The following is a 17,989-nucleotide window of genomic DNA, read 5'->3' on the forward strand; positions in this document are numbered from 1 at the left end:
TGATGATAAGCTTGGCAATTCCCCCCCCCCTATTTGGAGGATGAATACCTCCTTGTTGGAGGACAAGATTTCATACCAAAAGATCGTGCAGGCTCACCATGATTTCTTTGAATTCAATGATAAGGATGATGTTTCACGTTTCACCCTGTGGCTCACGTATAAAGTGTATATGAGGGGTATTTTACTCCAACTTGCTTCAGGTCTTAAGAACCGCAGGAGGAAGCAAGTTGAGGAACTTTTGGCTACTATAGAAACCAAAGAGGCGACCAATAAATCGAACCCGAGTCCTACTCTTACCCAGGAATTGGTAACTGACAGGCAAAAATTAAGATCCCTACTTCTCTATAAATATGAGAATCACCTGAAATACACCAAGGCCAAATTCTATGGTCTCCGGGATAGGGCTGGGGCGTGGCTAGCCAGGCGGGTCAAAACGCTACAAGCTAAACGTAAAATTGCTTCGGTGATACATCCCAACACTAAAGTCTCTGTGGCTAATCCAAAAGATATAGCCAACGCATTTGCGGATTATTATCAATCGCTTTATGACCTGCGATCGGACCCTGCCACTCCTCAGCCTTGTCCTGAACTGATTGCGGATTTTCTTAACAAGGTTAAGCTCCCCGCTCTCACGACCGAACAACTCCAGTCTATTTCTCAACCCTTTACTTCCCTTGAAATTAGCTCAGCCATCCGCGGGCTCCCCAACCATAAATCCCCAGGGGAAGATGGTCTCCCCAATGAGTATTATAAAGCTTTGGTTGATATTATTACTCCACACTTGCAACCTGTTTTTGAACTTGCTTCCTCCTCATCTACGCTCCCTCCGGAAATGTTGAGGGCTGTGATAGTGACCCTTCCTAAGCCAGGCAAGGACCCTGTGGTTACGGCCAACTATAGGCCAATCTCGCTTTTAAATACTGACGTTAAGGTATTTGCTAAACTGCTGGCCCTTAGGATCCAAAAAATTCTACCTATTCTGGTTCACTCGGATCAGGTTGGCTTTGTCCCGGGCCGCCAAGCTCCGGACGGGACGAGACGGCTTGTCGGCTTGATCTCCAGAGTTGGGGCTGCTCGGACGCCTTCTCTGCTTCTCTCTTTAGATGCGGAGAAGGCGTTCGACCGAGTCCACTGGGGCTACCTACGGGCAGTCCTCGATGCCTTCGGGATTGGAGGATGGATACGGTCAGCAGTCCTGTCTCTGTATTCCAACCCGTCCGCGATTGTTCTCAACTCAGGTATGAAATCGAAACCTATCCAGATCACAAATGGTACTAGGCAGGGCTGCCCCTTGTCCCCCATCATATTTGCCCTTCTCATGGAGCCCCTGGCAGAACGGTTTCGCTCTCACCCCTGCATCAAAGGTTTGTCAGTGGCCGGGTTGGAACATAAGATAAGCCTTTTTGCAGATGATGTTATGCTTATGCTTACAGACCCTGCCACTTCCTTGCCAGAATCGTACACCCTCCTGAATGAGTTCAGTAGGGTGTCTTACTATAAACTAAATGCCAACAAATCACAAATACTGAGCCTTAATATACCGCCCACACTACAGAGTTCCCTAGCCGGAAGGTTTCCCTTTATCTGGTCCTCACATTCTATCCCCTTTCTCGGTATTCACCTTACACCCCATACGTCACAACTGTATGCACACAACTTTAAACCTTTTTTAGATTCCCTGCCCTCACTTTTACAACAGTTACATACGCATGAATTGTCCACTATGGGTCGGATAGCTTCCTTTAAAATGCTTGTCCTCCCAAAGCTACTTTATCTATTTAGGACCCTTGCCATACCCTTGCCTGTGTCTTTCTTCTCTGCTCTCCAAAAACAACTGACCCGTTTTATATGGAATGCCAGGCCTCCAAGGTGCCCCCTTAAAACCATGGTCTTACATAGAAGACATGGAGGTATGGGAGTCCCTAATTTGACCGCCTACTACAAGGCGTGTATTCTAGACCAACTTAAATTTTGGTGGGCGCCGTCTCCGCACAAGACGTGGGCTTCCATTGAGTCCTCTGAGGTCCCTGGGCATGACTTACAGTTGAATCTCATTGCTACTATACTGGGAAACTGGTCTGGGACTTCCGAGAACCCGATTGTTCAAGCCTCCCTCTCGGTGTGGAGGGAATTTTGTCGCTTACAATCACCTGCTGCTTCCATGTACAAAATACAGGTCCCACTAAAGGTGCTGTGCCACTTTCTCCCGCACCTAAATATACAACCTTGGCTGCGCAAGGGAGTATTACTCCTTAGCGACCTGTTCCACGAATCTCGCCTGAGCCCGTTTGATAACTTACAAACCCGCTTCGACCTCCCAAAGGGGGCAATCTTCTCTTACCTCCAGATCCAATCGTTCCTCCACAAATACCCCCTTCCCACTTGTGTAGAAATCCCCAGTTTGGTATATCCTTTCCTTCAAAACACAGCTACTCACATAAAAGGTATCACGCTGTTCTACGCCATCTACAATAACCATAATGTTTTCTCTAAACACCCGTCAGTCACCAAATGGGAAAGTACCCTGTCGTCCTCATACTCTGATACCTCTTGGCTGAAAGCCTTTGCCTACACCTATGCGGCCACAAAATGTGTTACCCATTGGGAACAGTACCAGAAGGTGCTCCACTTCTGGTACCTCACCCCATTCAAGCTTTCTAAGTTTTACCCATCACACCCCTCTCTGTGCTGGCGACAGTGTGGAGAAATAGGTACTCTGTATCACACCATGTGGTCTTGTGTCTCACTACGGTCCTTTTGGAATAAATTATTTATGTTAATTTCGGATATAACACAAGAGAAGGTCTCCCCATCTCCAGCGTTGGCCCTTTTGCATGTCAATATTCATGAATTTAAGCCTTGTCACAGAGCGGTTATTATACACCTGCTTCTCGCAGCAAAAACTGCTATAGCCACGCACTGGAAATCTCCTGTAACCCCTTCCTGTAGTGAAGTCATCCTTGCACTTAACCACCACTGTCTGATGGAAAGAACGCTAGCGGTGGTCAACCTTGCCGCTTCCTCATTCCGGAGGAGGTGGGAAGTTTGGCTATCTCACCCCAAGTGTACGGTTTTAGACTGATATGTTGCTGTGAATTTGTTATCTGGATCTAGCTGGACCTTTTCCCTGTCCTGTTCTTTCATCCCCTTTCTTTCCTCTCTTCTGCTCTCCCTTACCTCCATTCCTGCTCCCATTATCTCTCCTTCCCACCATTTTGCCTTTCCAGCTTATGCCTCCCCCAAGTGCTCTACCTTAGCGTTTGGGTTGACCTTAGGCACCTGGCTCTACGTTTTGAGCATGTTGTTTGATTCACCGTTTGTAAGATTGTTCGCATTGGAGGTCTGTGAACCTGTATTGATCTGTCTTATACCATCCTCCCGGGGCACAGTTTGTTCCCCTTGGGGTGCCCGGGGGGCGATGTCAGACTTCTTATGGATATGTTCACCCGACTGTATTAGTATGCTATGCTATAATGTTATGTGTAGTTGATCTATCTTTTTGTCATGCCTGCTACACCTTGACCCATATGTACCGCTTTACTTGGCTGTTTACCCTTGTTTACTTGTCAAACTCAATAAAAATCTATTGAAACTAAAATTGAGTCTAAGGACACCCAAAGACCCCTTCTGGCTTAAGCATTGTTAGAATTATATTGTTGAATTTACACTTATTGGTATGTTTTATTGTTATGTTATTTATTCTTTGGTTAATAAAAAATGGCTGCTGTGGCCGTATTAAACCCATGTCACGCAGTCCGTGTCATTATTTTGTAATATTAGGACCCAGGTTGACGAATCCTTTAGTCATGAGATGGTTCATTCATAGCTGCTGATTGTCTCATCTGTAAGCACTTTCCTGAGACAAGTAATGGCAAGATGAATGCAGTGGCTGGCTGACTCTCCTCTGCATTCTTTTTGTCGGGAAAGTGCTCATAACCAAAACAAGCTGCAGCTTTAAATCAGCCATCTTCTTCAAAGCTGTTGTCAGATTGGTCATAGCAGGAGCTTTCGATCTGACAACAGCTATGAAGGAGATGGCTGATTCATAGCTGCAGCTTGTCTTATCTGTAAGTACTTTCCAGAGACAAGCAATGACAATGCAATGGCTGATAACCACCCGTAGACAAGGTGTGTGTGGGTGCTTCCGTAGGATAAGGTCCTGGATCCAATGGGTGGTGTGGGGATATATGCACCTGAGCAGCACCCCGGAGGAGAAGCAGCTCTGTGGAAATGTTCAAGGAAACAAGGCGCCTCTAAGTGCAGTATATCACGTTTAATAAAGCATGAAAGGTATAAAAACACTAACAAGAAGTAGAGCATTAAAAGCTGAACGAGGAACTGGAGTGAATCAGTGGCATGTTACAAGGATCGGAGGAGTTGGGACTCGGTAACCGGATGTCCGAGAAGCTGCTTCCTATATTGGTGTACAATCAGCGTGGCTCAACTTCCAGCAATGCAAGCAGCTGGCATCTAGTGTGGGTGTATGGTTGGTTACATGTTTCAGAGCATGCACAGCTCCTTCATCAGACCTCTGAATCCATGCTGATTGTACACCAATACAGGAAGCAGCTTCTTGGACATCCGGTTACCAAGTCCCGGCTCCTACGATCCTTGTAAAATGCCACTGATTCACTCCAGCTCCTCCTTCAGCTTTTAATGCTCTACTTCTTGTAAGTGTTTTTATACATTTTATGCTTTATTAAACGTGATATACTGCACTTGGAGGTACCTTGTTTCATTGAACATGATAAACACCCCCTCCCTCTGCAATCTTCTTGCAGGGAAAGTGCTCACAACTGAGACAAGCAGCAGCTTTGAATCAGCCGTCTTTTTCAAAGCTGTTGTCAGATTGCCCATGGCAGAAGAGGAAGGGGGGAAGTTGGTGCTCATAACTAGGGTTACAAATCACTTATGGGCCATACACACTATAAGATTTTCTGAAGACTTTTTCTTTTAGACTTACCAAAACCATATACTGTAATATGAGGTTAAACCTAAACACTTTCAATTTGTATGCAATCTGGCAGGCCCTTGCACTACATAGAAAAGGTAAATCTGAAGGAAATCTAACCACAAAAGTTGGATAGTGTGTATCCAGCTTTAGAATATGGGACAAGTTACCGCTTGTACTTTGTCCCATATGCACATATGGGGTCGATACATGAGTGTGCCCAAACACAGCCTACTGTGTTTGGGCACTCTTTGGGCGCTCTCTTCGGTCCTCCTAAGACCTCCCGCTCTCTAGCTCCCTTGTCACCTCTTCCCATGCTCGCCTCCATGATTTCTCCAGAGCTTCTCCCATTCTTTTGAACTCTCTACCCCAATCTATCCGACTGTCCCCTAATCTATCCGTCTTTAGACGATCCCTGAAAACCCTCCTCTTTAAAGAAGCCTACCCGGCTACTAACTAATAACGCGCTGTTTCACCTGCTCCATCAGCTCATCCCCCACAGCTAATGCCTTTTGTATCAATTGACCCTCCCTTTTAGATTGTAAGCTCTAACGAGCAGGGCCCTCTGATTCCTTTTGTTCCAAATTGTAGTGTAACTGTAATGTCTGCCTTCATTTTGTTAAGCGCTGCGCAAACTGTTGGCGCTTTATAAATCCTGTATAATAATAATAATAATAATACTGTCCCTCCCCCAAACTAATTCATAGAATAAACCAAAACAGTGTCCCTGGGGAATTTAGTTGGACAGGGCTGAGTAGAGTAATGTAATAAAGAAGTAGGAAAATAAGTAAAAAATAACATTTATTTTTCCATATTAAAATGTAAACATATAATGACAAAACCACATACTACAGTAAAAAACTAAAGAACATGATCACATAGACATGTTCAAATAGTGTTACATATAGCCCAGTGTGAGAGTGTGGATCATAGGTTCTTGATACAGATATTTATATCCAACATGTTTCGGAATCTAAATACGTACTTTGTCCCATAGGGGATAGAACTGCAAAATAAACATTCTAATTATACATCTAAAAAAAAAAAATAATAATAATTTTAAAGATCAGCATTGTGCTGTAAAGAGTAAAAAGTCGTGTGAAGAGAAGGGCAGAGAGAAGCAGGCAACCGCAGGTCATTACCATGCGAAGAGGCACCTCAAAGGGTTATGTAGCAGTGAATTGGGGTCCTTTCACACGGGCGGTCCGTATGTCCGTTTTTCCTCCCATCCGTTTGCGGATGAAAAACAGACATAAAGTATGTCTATGGGATTGCGGACGTTAGCACATGACCATCCGCTGACATCCGTTTTGCGTCCATTCCGTTCAGTTCAGTTTTTTTCCGGAAGAGAACCCTATTTTTCTTCAGTTTAAAAAAACAGAACGGATGCAAAATCTGATGTCAGTGGATGTCATCTGCTAACGTCCGTAATCCCATAGACATTCCATATGTCCGTTTTTCATCCGCAAACGGATGGATGAAAAACGGACATACGGAACGGACCCTACAAAAGTGCATCTGTGTCAGTTTAAAAAAAAAGTGACTGAACGGAGAAAAAAACTGAACAGACCGTGTGAAAAGGACTCTTAAGGTAAGCAATTCTGGATTTTAGCAGAAAAAAAGACTAACTAGGAGTTTAGGGGTTAAGAGACCTTTTTTTTTTTGGTAGGAGTTGACCTTCGAATATAGAGTACCAACCTAGTTTACTGGACTGTATAAAGTTGTTATTATAAAACACATTTGATAATTATTATTGTGATTATCGCTATTTTTACCTGTGCACTATCACTTTAATTTGAGAAAGCGTTATTGAAATCTTATTGATACTTGCTAGAATTTTAGCCTGTTTTGAGTGCCCTTTGGAATCTTTTATTTGGCCTTGGACAATTTCTCTCCATTTAAAGTTGATTTTTCCCAATTTCAATTTTGAAAAATGAAGGAAATTAATTTAAAGTATATTTTTTAGATTTATAAATATGATTCCACGACAAGAGGGCCGCTGGAAATCTTGAGAGAGTACAGAGTCCAATCGGACAGCCGATCTCTCTCTGTGAACTCCATGAGGGGACTCCACTCAATCTGTAATAATGGCACAGTGCCACTTACAGAACAAAGGGAACCCTGTACCTGCCTACATATAGATAGAAAAACAAACTTTACAAACTGTATAAGGGCTCTTTCACACGGGCGGTCCGATCAGATCCGCCTGTCAGTTTTTTAGGCGGATCTGATCGGATCCTCCATGCAGCTCTATGGGGCAGCGGGTGTCAGCGGAGGTTACCTCCGCTGACACCCGCTGCCATCCGCATCCGATCCTGTGCTGAAATCTGGACGGATGGAAACCCTATTTTTCCATCCGTTCAGTAATCGGAGCGGAGCGGATCTGATGAGAGCGGACAAGCGGTCCGCTCTCCTCCGATCCCCCATAGAGGGCAGCGGGGGCTGAGACACCTCCCTCTCCGCTCTGCAAGCGGAGACGGAGCTGTCATCCACCCGGCTCAGCGGGGATCGTGGATCGATCCCCGCTGAGCAACACGGATCCGCCTGCGGAGGCGGACCGTGTGAAAGAAGCCTAACTCCCCACTAAAAAAAAAGTGAAAAAATAAATGAATTAATAATAGCACAGTTATTAGTAAATATAGTTTCTGACAGTCAATAAAAAAGGAAAATAAATATGTGTAATGGCCCGTACACACGATCCGAAAATCGGACGAAAATTAACGCTTGTGAAAGGATCGGACGATAATCGGATCGTTAGTACACAGCTTACGAGAGGCGATCACGACAGTTCACCCGATATTATCCGGTCGTGCAAGCATAAAAGTTTTGATCGTATTATAACACATCGTACGATAATCGTATTATCAGTATGTTGTTCGTCCGAAAAAAATGGTGAGCAGTAGACAGCGCATGAGCAGTAGACATCATTTTCCCCTCACACGCTACAGCGTGGTTACGCATACCGGAAGCTAAGAATTATCGTCCAAGAAAATTCGTATCGTGAGTAACCTCTCCCGTTTAGCGAATATTATTGAGAGCTGCTAGAATCCGAAAAAAAACAGATGGAACGTCGCCTGATTTTCGGATCGTGTGTACTGGGCATAAGTATGTGAATATCTTTTCATTTAAATATTTAAATCAAATAATTATTTACTATCTTGAACTTGAAAGTTACTATTATTTCTAAATAGTAAAGTTATTATGCGCCACTTCTGGTTGATATTGAACATTAACATGGCAGAAGTAAACTTTGGGATTACAGTACATAGTGGAGCAATTAGTTTGAACCATAATAAATATTAGTCTACATCAGATAGACAGAGAACTGACTGTAACACTCCCATACCATTCCATTGTATACAATATTTTCTTTAAGCAAGATAACATCCATCTTGGCTATTTATTTATATAAAGAGACTTTACAAGGAAAGACATGTTGAGATTCCTATCTCATTTTTCAAAGTTTCCTACAAAGAAACCCTGGGAGAAATGTATATAGTGTAGTAGAGTTTTGTTTTTTTGCTGAGTTTTTATTTTGAAAATAGTTTGACAAATATAACATCACAAAATGATAAGAGAAAGTACCGTCAACATGCTAACAAATAGTTATAGAAGAAAATAAAGAAATGAAAAAAAAAGAGCAAAGTTGCTATACCAACATCACAGCACCATCTGTAACTAATAAACAAAATATACTATAAATGATAATAATAATATAATATATAATAAACTTCACAGAGTGGTAGGTACTACAGTGATAGTTGTACATATGTGTAGCCCAGTATGCAGCACTGGTAGGAAAATGATTCTGTGTCTGGCAGCAGAGGAGACTTTACACAGGCACAGCTACAGGGGGAATCTCTTATTACAGAATATTACAGAATATAGAGCAGCCAGTGTTAAGCCATCCTCCGTGCATTAGGGGGCGCACTGGGAATGTGGACTGCTAGAAAATCTGGGGAGAAGTGTGTAGGATTGTGGGAGGTGTAGTTTAGATTCTAAAAAGAACATATTTCAACTCCTAGTGGCACTATGATGGAGAGAAGGAGGGGTGTTGTAACTTTCCCAGGAGAGGGAGAGGGAATGACTTACAGAGGAACAGAGCCTGCAAGAGAACTGCTGAAAGAAGGAGAGACATAGTGGCAGCCATTCTGGAACATTGAAGGACGTCCTGAATGCTGGTTGAGCCTGTTGTCTGATTGGGGAACCGGATGCTGAAAAAACTGTCCAAAGGATACTTTGCCTAGTAAGCAGAAAGAGATCCTCTGCTGACACAGAGTTGGTGAGAGGCCAACCCTTACGATTTGATAAAGAGGGACAGAATTGTCTGCAGGAAATACAGGGGCAGTGCCTGCATCTTTCCTTAAAGGGACACTACTTTGAGTGCACCACCATAACAGTTGGGCCCCAATGAGCTGGCCAGCTGGAGAGAAAGAGAAGTATATTGCTCACTGCTGAACAGCTATTATGGTATATATATATATATATATATATATATATATATATATATGTATATATATATATTGATACATATACATTGTGGCAGAGCGTTGCCCTGCCAGGGTCTAGAAAGCAATTGTGACCTAGAATTGCCAGAATTCCCAACCAGGCAGGTTGAGGGGCTCCAGGGAGCTTGTGAAATTATTTAAAAAATCCAATTAGGGACCTGGAGCCTGGAGATTTCTAAGTGATCCTGGTGAGATGAAATCTCCAATCCTAGGTCCAGCTATTCAGTATAGCCAGCATACTAATTGGTCAGGTGTGTGCTGGGCTTTTAATAATGACCTGACCATGGTTCTGGGCTCCACCCCGGCAGACAGGAGGTCTGGCCCAGGAGTCAGGAGGGCTCCATGTGGGAGTCAGTACAGCACAAAGCTGCTATCTGTGTGCACCCTGTTGGTGAGATAACCGTCTGTAGGAGACAGACAAGGGCCTGAAGTGTAAGACCAGAGAAGCAGTGCTGCAAGTGAGAGCCAAAAGGACTCAATGTCGTTTAGGTTGATGAGTAAAGGAATGCTCATCAAAACCCCTGCGGGGGGAAACTCAAGTTTTGTTTGCTGAACTTTCTTTTAATAAAAATGGGCAAACTTAGCCCTGAAAAGAAGAAACAGAAAGTGGTGTGGTCCTATAAGCTCTAAATGTGATGTGAGTCCCTACAATATATATACTGTACATAAATCATCCAGAGGGGAATGTTTTTTTCTTAACAAAAGTGGAGTCATGCTTTAACTAATTGCTGTGTCGATCCTGGTGTCTATGCACCTTGAGGGTCAGTTCACACTGTCGCAACCTGAATGTCATGTAACTCACTCTGTAACTTTGCCAGGTGACTTCCTGGCGATTTTCTGGTGACTTGAGTACTGCTTGATGTGACTTTGAATAGACTTTGAAGAAACTTTCAGGGAATGCCTGGGTAATGTTCCTGTAATGTCGGATCCAAATCACATCAATATAGATGAGGATCTGACTTGGAGGCAATTTCCATTAAAGTCTATGGGCACAAGTCAGATTGAAGTCGCCTTGAAGTAGTACATGAACCTTTTCTAAACTCGAAACAACTTCAGAAGTGCTTATTAAGACTGCCATCATTGAATTTCACATGTCATGCGATTTGAGGTCACAAGAGTCGGATCCCAAGTCACGGCAGTGTGAACTGAGCATAAGTGTGTGTATATATATATATATAGAAATCTGCAATAACCATTTCCCACCTATCCAGGTGGTTCAAAGTTTGTGATGTTTTGAAGAGTCATGGGCATATGAACAGGGGACCCAACACATTAAGCAGCTCATTTGGGGTATGCACTACATCTGTCCATTAATAATGCTAGATCTTGGAAGATTAATTTATATGTGAAAAAAAAAAAATACTTGAATTTCAATGGTTTGCTAAATATTGTAAAGGATTTATATCGTACAGTAATAATAATTATAATAATATTCATTAAATATCTGAAAATTTACAGGTACTCATGAATATTCTACGAAAGAGAATGTGCCTTTGGGCCATAGCCACTATTACTGCTGTCAATTATCCAAACTCTGTGTGGGAACATTCCCGGGCCTCCACATTTTGCTAGTCTATTGTGGATCTCAGTAGTATTACCTCTATATATCTAAAAGCTGCAGGGCTCAGTTTTGCTTTGAAGGAGATCTCTAGTTAAAAAAAAATAATTCTATACACATGTTTTTTTTAATTACCCCTGATACATGCCTTTAATCTAGCAGTTTTCAAGGCCTGTCATGTAATGTCCTTGGGTTCTCTTCCTTTTCTCTCTGCAGCATTGGGCAGAGAACAGCTATAACATTATGTCATAACCAGGCCAAAGTGTTGTTGGAACTCTAGGAGGTGTGTCTGCCCAGATAGCAAGCAATTGTGCTGCAAAATTTCTAGATTTGCCAGGCTTCACAAGTTTGTTGAACACTTGCAGCAAGTCCGCATTGCATGACTCCATATCAACTTTCTTTGCAAACATTCTGCAAGTCTGCTGCAAGTTCTGAGTCAGTTTTGTTGTGCAATAGTCCTCCCACCACAGGGGGCAGTGTGACTTGCAGAGCTCTTGCTGTAGACTCATCTCGGCAACTTTGTTCTTGCTAGAGACTTGCCACACTAATTTGCTACAAATTGTAAAAGTGTCAACTAGAACTTGTGTTTCAAGTGCTCTGCAAGTGTACAACTTACCAGTGAAAGTGTGCAGCAAGTTAACAGACTTACAGTTCAACACTGCCACTCATTTGTGGCAAGTTATCCTTGCTATCTAGGTGTGACATCCTATACTCACAGGAAATATGTTGAATAAACATGATTGTGATGTGAGATGGAAGGACTGAAATACGGCAAAATGACAATGTTTTTGCATAGGATGTTGCAAACAGGCCTGGCTATGTATTAATTAATTAATTAATTTATTTTAACTAGATATTAACTTTAATTTGTTAACAAACAGTTTAGAATAGAATCGATAATGGATTATTTAATTTAATTTATATTTTATTATATATTTTCCACCCTGCTAATATTAATGAGGTTGCTGCTGGACTTTTATCTAACACCCATCTAACCACCTGCCCCCTGGATCCTGCTCCCTCACACATGCTACGCTCACCCTCTGACTCTGTTGTACGCTCTCTAACTCACATTTCCAATCTCTCATTCTCTTCTGGCATCTTCCCTAATTCTCTAAAACATGCGCTAGTCACTCCCTCACTGAACCCCACAAATCTTCACAATTTACGCCCCATCTCCTTTCTCCCCTTCTCCTCCAAACTCCTTGAACGATTGGTCTACCACCAACTGAGCGACCATCTGACTAAGAACAATCTTCTTGATTCCCCTTCAGTCCGGATTTTGCCCTCAACATTCCACTGAAACTGCTCTCCTCAAACTCACAAACGATCTACTAACAGCAAACACCAATGGAAACTATTCTGTACTACTCCTCCTGGACCTCTCTGCTGCCTTTGACACAGTATACCACCCCCTCCTCCTCCAAAATCTCCACTCATTTGGCCTCCGTGACCATACTCTTCACTGGTTCTCATCCTACCTTTCCCAACGCACCTTCAGTGCTACTTACATCTCTACTACCTCCTCTTCTTTTTCTTTTTCTGTTGGGGTCCCCCAAGGTGCTGTTCTTGGACGGCTCCTTTTCTCAATCTACACCTCCTCCCTGGGTCAGCTGATTGCCTCCCATGGCTTTCAATATCATCTCTATGCTGATGACACCCAAATCTATCTCTCCACCCCTCAGCTCACTCCATCAGTCTTCTCATGCATCACCAGCTTACTAACAGACATATCAGCCTGGATGTCACATCACTTCCTCAAACTCAACCTATCCAAAACCGAGCTCATGATATTTCCTCCCCCACGGTCCTCCTCCCCTGATTTCTCTGTCAACATCAATGGCACAACAACAAAATTAGCTCATTAGAATAGTGAATTTTGTCGTGAGGTACCACATCCCTAATTGAGTACACAGAAGCACCGCGAAACATGTCGGGTAGTGGAAGTCGGATACACTAGAGGTTTGCATATCGGCTAGGGTTGCCCAGGCCGGCAGCAACCTCTTGGGGAGTCCACCCACTCAAATAAGGCTGTGACTACATGTTGATACTGTGATGTTCGCCATCATGGCACATTTTTATATTGTATTTTATGATTTTTTGTCTGTCATTATGTCTATTTGATATATGATCATACAGCCCACTGTTGGGATTATTTGTATACAATAAAGCTATATTTTTAAGAATATAATAGATCACACAATTTCCTGTGTCATATTGGTTATGTTAAAACGGTACCTTTAAAATCCCAATCAATGGCACAACTATCAACTCGTCCACCCATGCCAAGTTCCTAGGTATAACCCTGGACTCCGAACTATCCTTCTGGCCACACATCAAGTCACTGTCCAAAGCTTGCTGCCTCAACCTCCGCAACATCTCCAAGATACGTCCCTTCCTAACCAATGATGCCACAAAGCTTCCAATCCACTCCCTGGTCATCTCTCGGCTCGATTACTGCAACTCCCTTCTCATTGGCTTACCTTTAAACAGGTTATCCCCGCTTCACTCCATCATGAACGCTGTGGCCAGGCTCATCCACCTTGCAAATCGCTCTGTGTCTGCTACCCCTCTTTGCCAATCCCCCATTGGCTGCCACTCAACCAACTAATCAAATTCAAGTTACTAACCATAACTTACAAAGCCATCCATAACTTGGTGCCCAGCTACATCACTAATCTTGTCTCAAAATACCAACCAACTCGTTCTCTTCGTTCCTCCCAGGACCTCCTGCTCTCTAGCTCCCTTGTAACCACTTCCCATGCTCGCCTCCAGGACTTCTTCCGAGCTTCTCCCATCCTCTGGAATGCTCTAACCCAACCTGTCCGACTATCTCCTACTTTGTCTACTTTCAGATGATCCCTGAAAACACATCTCTTCAGAGAAACCTATCTGTCATCCACCTAACATTTGTACTTTTATTTTCTCTATCAGCCCATCCCCCACAGTTATTACCTCTTGTATCACTTAATCCTCCCTCTTAGATTGTAAGCTCTAACGAGCAGGGCCCTCTGATTCCTACTGTATTAAAGTGTATTGTATTTGTACTGTCTACCCTCAAATTGTAAAGCGCTGCGTAAACTGTCGGCGCTATATAAATCCTATATAATAATAATAACATTGTAAGAATTTTAACAAACGTTGTTGCAGATTCCTACCTTTTGTTATTCTGAAGAAATCATTGTTTGTTCCTCTGTGCTGAGTGGGTCAAATGGAAGTGGATTCATAATTATCAATCAGCTGTGGCAGCTGCAGGGCTCTAATGAGGAAAGCTGCTGGGCCTGCACCCCTTTATATGTGTTCCTATAGGGAGTATCTCACCACAAATTACATTTTTGTTGCAGGGGATGCCAGAAATCTGACTTGTATCTTAGGCAGACTTCTGGGAAAATGGGTGAGCCAATCACACAATCAGGAAATTAGGGGGGGTCAGTATACATTCTGTGTACAGGACAGCTCCAGGTAGCCATATTGCATTGCATTTTCAGAAAATTTCAACATCTGCAGATTGAAAAGGAAAGGTAATTTTTGATAACATTCAATTATAATATAATTTGTGTCACAATTGTATACGTTATATTGTTTTTTCTTTATTTGCTGATTTTTTTTCCCCTACAAAAGTGGAGTTACCATTTAAAGGCCACTAAAAGTAAAAGCAATTTAATGCTACTCCTTCAAATTAAAAGAATAATTAACCTTATAACCCACACCAGCCAAAAGGGTTGTACCTACCTGAGTTTAAATCAGTAAGAACAAGTGAAGATTATTTTTAATTGGGCTTTCTAAGTTATTTTACTGCAATTTGCACTTCTTTATTAAGAAAGGTCCTATATTTTTCAAATGTAGGTGTCACTATTATTTATTTTTTTCTTGATGAAAAAAGTGTCCTCTATATTCTGAAGTACTAAGGGAAGACATCCAACCTCCAGTTCACTCCATTACGCACAGTGGTATTAATTAGCCAATTAAACAGGGTGGAAGCTAATGCCAAATGAGAAGACCATTAAGATATGGCTATTTTTCCTTATTCTGTAATTAACACAGAAATGATGTAAATTGTATGCCATTTGTCTTTTGTGTATACTGATGCCCCTGTTTCATTAACAGTAACTGGCATGCAATCACCCTTGAATACAAGGGAATTTGTCCCTGAAACATCTATTCCATGAAGTGCTTATGAATGCTGTGTCCTCTAACATCTAAATCAGCTGGGTGGTCTAAATGTTATCATTTAGGAAATAAACTCCTAGGCTTATGTAATAGCTTGCTACAAAGAGCAATGATGATGTAACTTGTAACACCCATAAAGATTTCTCCTTTTAATAGTTAGAATGTATGTAAACCCAAACAATAAATATCTTGTATTTTCTCCCTTTTGGCCTGTTAAATACACCATTAAAGGATTTTGTCACTCTCCCCCCCCCCCCCATGGCCATTTTCATTCTATGGCCCCCCACATAATCTTAATTATATATACAGTATATATATATATATATATATATATATATATTTTTTTTTTTTTTTGTCATCCATTGTTTTATTTGCTCCTGAAGTACTTCCCCTTCTGCTAATTGTTATGAATATGTGACCTGTATATTATCACAGTGTGTAGACAAAGCTTCATGTATATTGACATACATTTGTGTATCGCTTATTCACATTATTCTTTTTGTTATAAGGTGTATATATACTTTTTGAAAAAGTTTGCCACACATCCGGATCCTGAGGAAGCCCAAAACGTGGGTGAAACGCGCCGATCCATCGCATCGTAGGATGTGCTGCGTTATGTGATACACTTTTTAGATGTTGTATTCTCATGTGCTGTTTTTATTACCTTGTCTTTAACCTCCCTAGCGGTATTCCTGAGTGTGGCTCAGGCTTAATATACAGTGCCAAAAGTGGTAACCCCGAGCCACACTCGGGATTACCCCACAATCAAACTTACCTTCCAGTGTGATCCCCCGCCGTCCTCCAGCCATTCTCCCGCTGTGTGCTTGACCGATGCCGTCACCTGTCTTTCGGTTCCCTTCCTTTTTTTTCATCTGATGTTTTTGGGCACATTAAAATCCCCACTTTCCTCGTCTACACGGTTTTCCCTGTTAGACTTGGTCTATTTTTTGCATTCAATTTATCGGGGATTGTGCTGGTACTTTTTTGATAGATAATTACTCTCCACCCAATTTCCATTCCATTAAAGGGGTTGTAAAGTCAGAAGGTTTTTCATTATAATGAATTCTATGCAACAAGATAAAAAGTCTTCTGTGTGCAGCAGTCCCCCTAACACTTGCCTGAGCCCCCTATCTAACCAACGATGTCCACGAATGCCTAAAGCATCGGGTCCGCTATCCTGATTGGCTGAGACACAGTAGCTGCGCCATTGGCTCCCGCTGCTGTTAATCAAACTCACTTAACCAATCAGGAGAGAGAGGAGGCGGGGCTGAACAGCAGCACCATGTCTGAATGGATACATGGAGCTGCAGCTCAGCTCAGGTGCACCCCATAACAAGCTCTGGAGGGAGGGGCGAGGAGCTCCATCCAGGGACCTGAGAAGAGGAGGATCTGGGCTGCCCTGTGCAAAACCAACTGCACAGAGGAGGTAAGTATAACATGCTTGGTATTTAAAAAAAACAAAAACAAACGAGACTTTACAATCCCTTTAACAAACTTTCTGCCTGTAGTGCTCCCCCCTAAAAGGACCCGCTGTTTTGCTACAGGCTCCTTTTCTAGATTAGTGCATTAGCAGCCAGGCACAAAGCATCAGTCGCTCTTTCTGGCTCAATGAACAATCTAAGGGTTGCTTTCTTTTACATTTATTGCAGAATAAACTTGGATAGGGCTCAGGGAGCAGTGGAATACTCCATTAATGATGAACAGTAATAAGAGGACATTCATTACTTTGTCACTACTCCTTAGAACATTCCCTTTAGCAATGGCCTGGAAAATGTACAGCACTCCATCAGACACAAACAGAAATATCCCAGGCCAGGCAAGCACTAATACTGATGCACAAGGGATAACAGCTGCAACAGGGTCCTACATTCAGGTCTGTACTCACAATGTCCCTGGATACTTGGATGCCTTCTTCCAATATCAGTCAGGCATTTCGCCAGTGAACTCTCCAGACCAGGTCCTCAGTGAAACCCCTTCTTTTTAGTGCCAGAAATGTTCAGCAAACAGAAACTAAAACTGTCTGTGTTTTTATTAATTTTTGGACTCATTCACATGGGGGGGGGCGCAGACCCCCACAGCCACAGCCCAGGGTTTTGGGGAAGAGACCCTTGTCCCTATCAACATGGGGACAAGGTGCTTTCGGGTGGGGGGGTAGAGCCCCCCTGCCCCAAAGCACCCTGCTATGTGGCCTGATATGGCTTAGGAGGGGGTGGTTCTCTTGTTGACCCCCCTTTCCTGATCTGCCAGACTGTGTGCTCAGACAAGGGTCTGGTATATATTTTATGGGGGACCCCAGGCCGTTTTTTTAATTTTGGTGTGGGGTTCCCCTTAAAATCCATACCAGACCCGAAGGGGTCTGATATGGACTGGGGAGGGGGGCGACCCACCATTTCTTTCCTTTTTCCTTTTTTAAATAGCCAAGTGCTGGCAATTGCAACTGTGAATCAATTTAAATTGGATTTGACTCATTTTGTTTCTTTAGAAATTAAATTTTTACTGCAGCATGTTCTATGCATGCTACAGATGCACCAGGCAGACTAAGGGGATCCCCAAGCACTATATTTAAAGGATTTTTCTATTTTTATTGTTGCACCTTAGGCATCATTAAAATCACTGCTCCTTTAAAAACATTTTTGGAAAAAAAAATTGCATGAATACATGTCCCTCAGGGCAGTACCCAGACCCCCATACTACTTTATTGGCTAATTACTTTGATATAAGCCTTCAAAATGGACACTTTTGATGTTCCTGTGACAGCTCCTATAGACTTAAACAGGGGGTTCACCATTCGGGCAGAACTTT

The sequence above is a fragment of the Pelophylax lessonae genome (genome assembly GCF_965119305.1).
Source record: "Pelophylax lessonae genome assembly, chromosome: 4".
Lineage (NCBI taxonomy): Eukaryota > Metazoa > Chordata > Amphibia > Anura > Ranidae > Pelophylax > Pelophylax lessonae.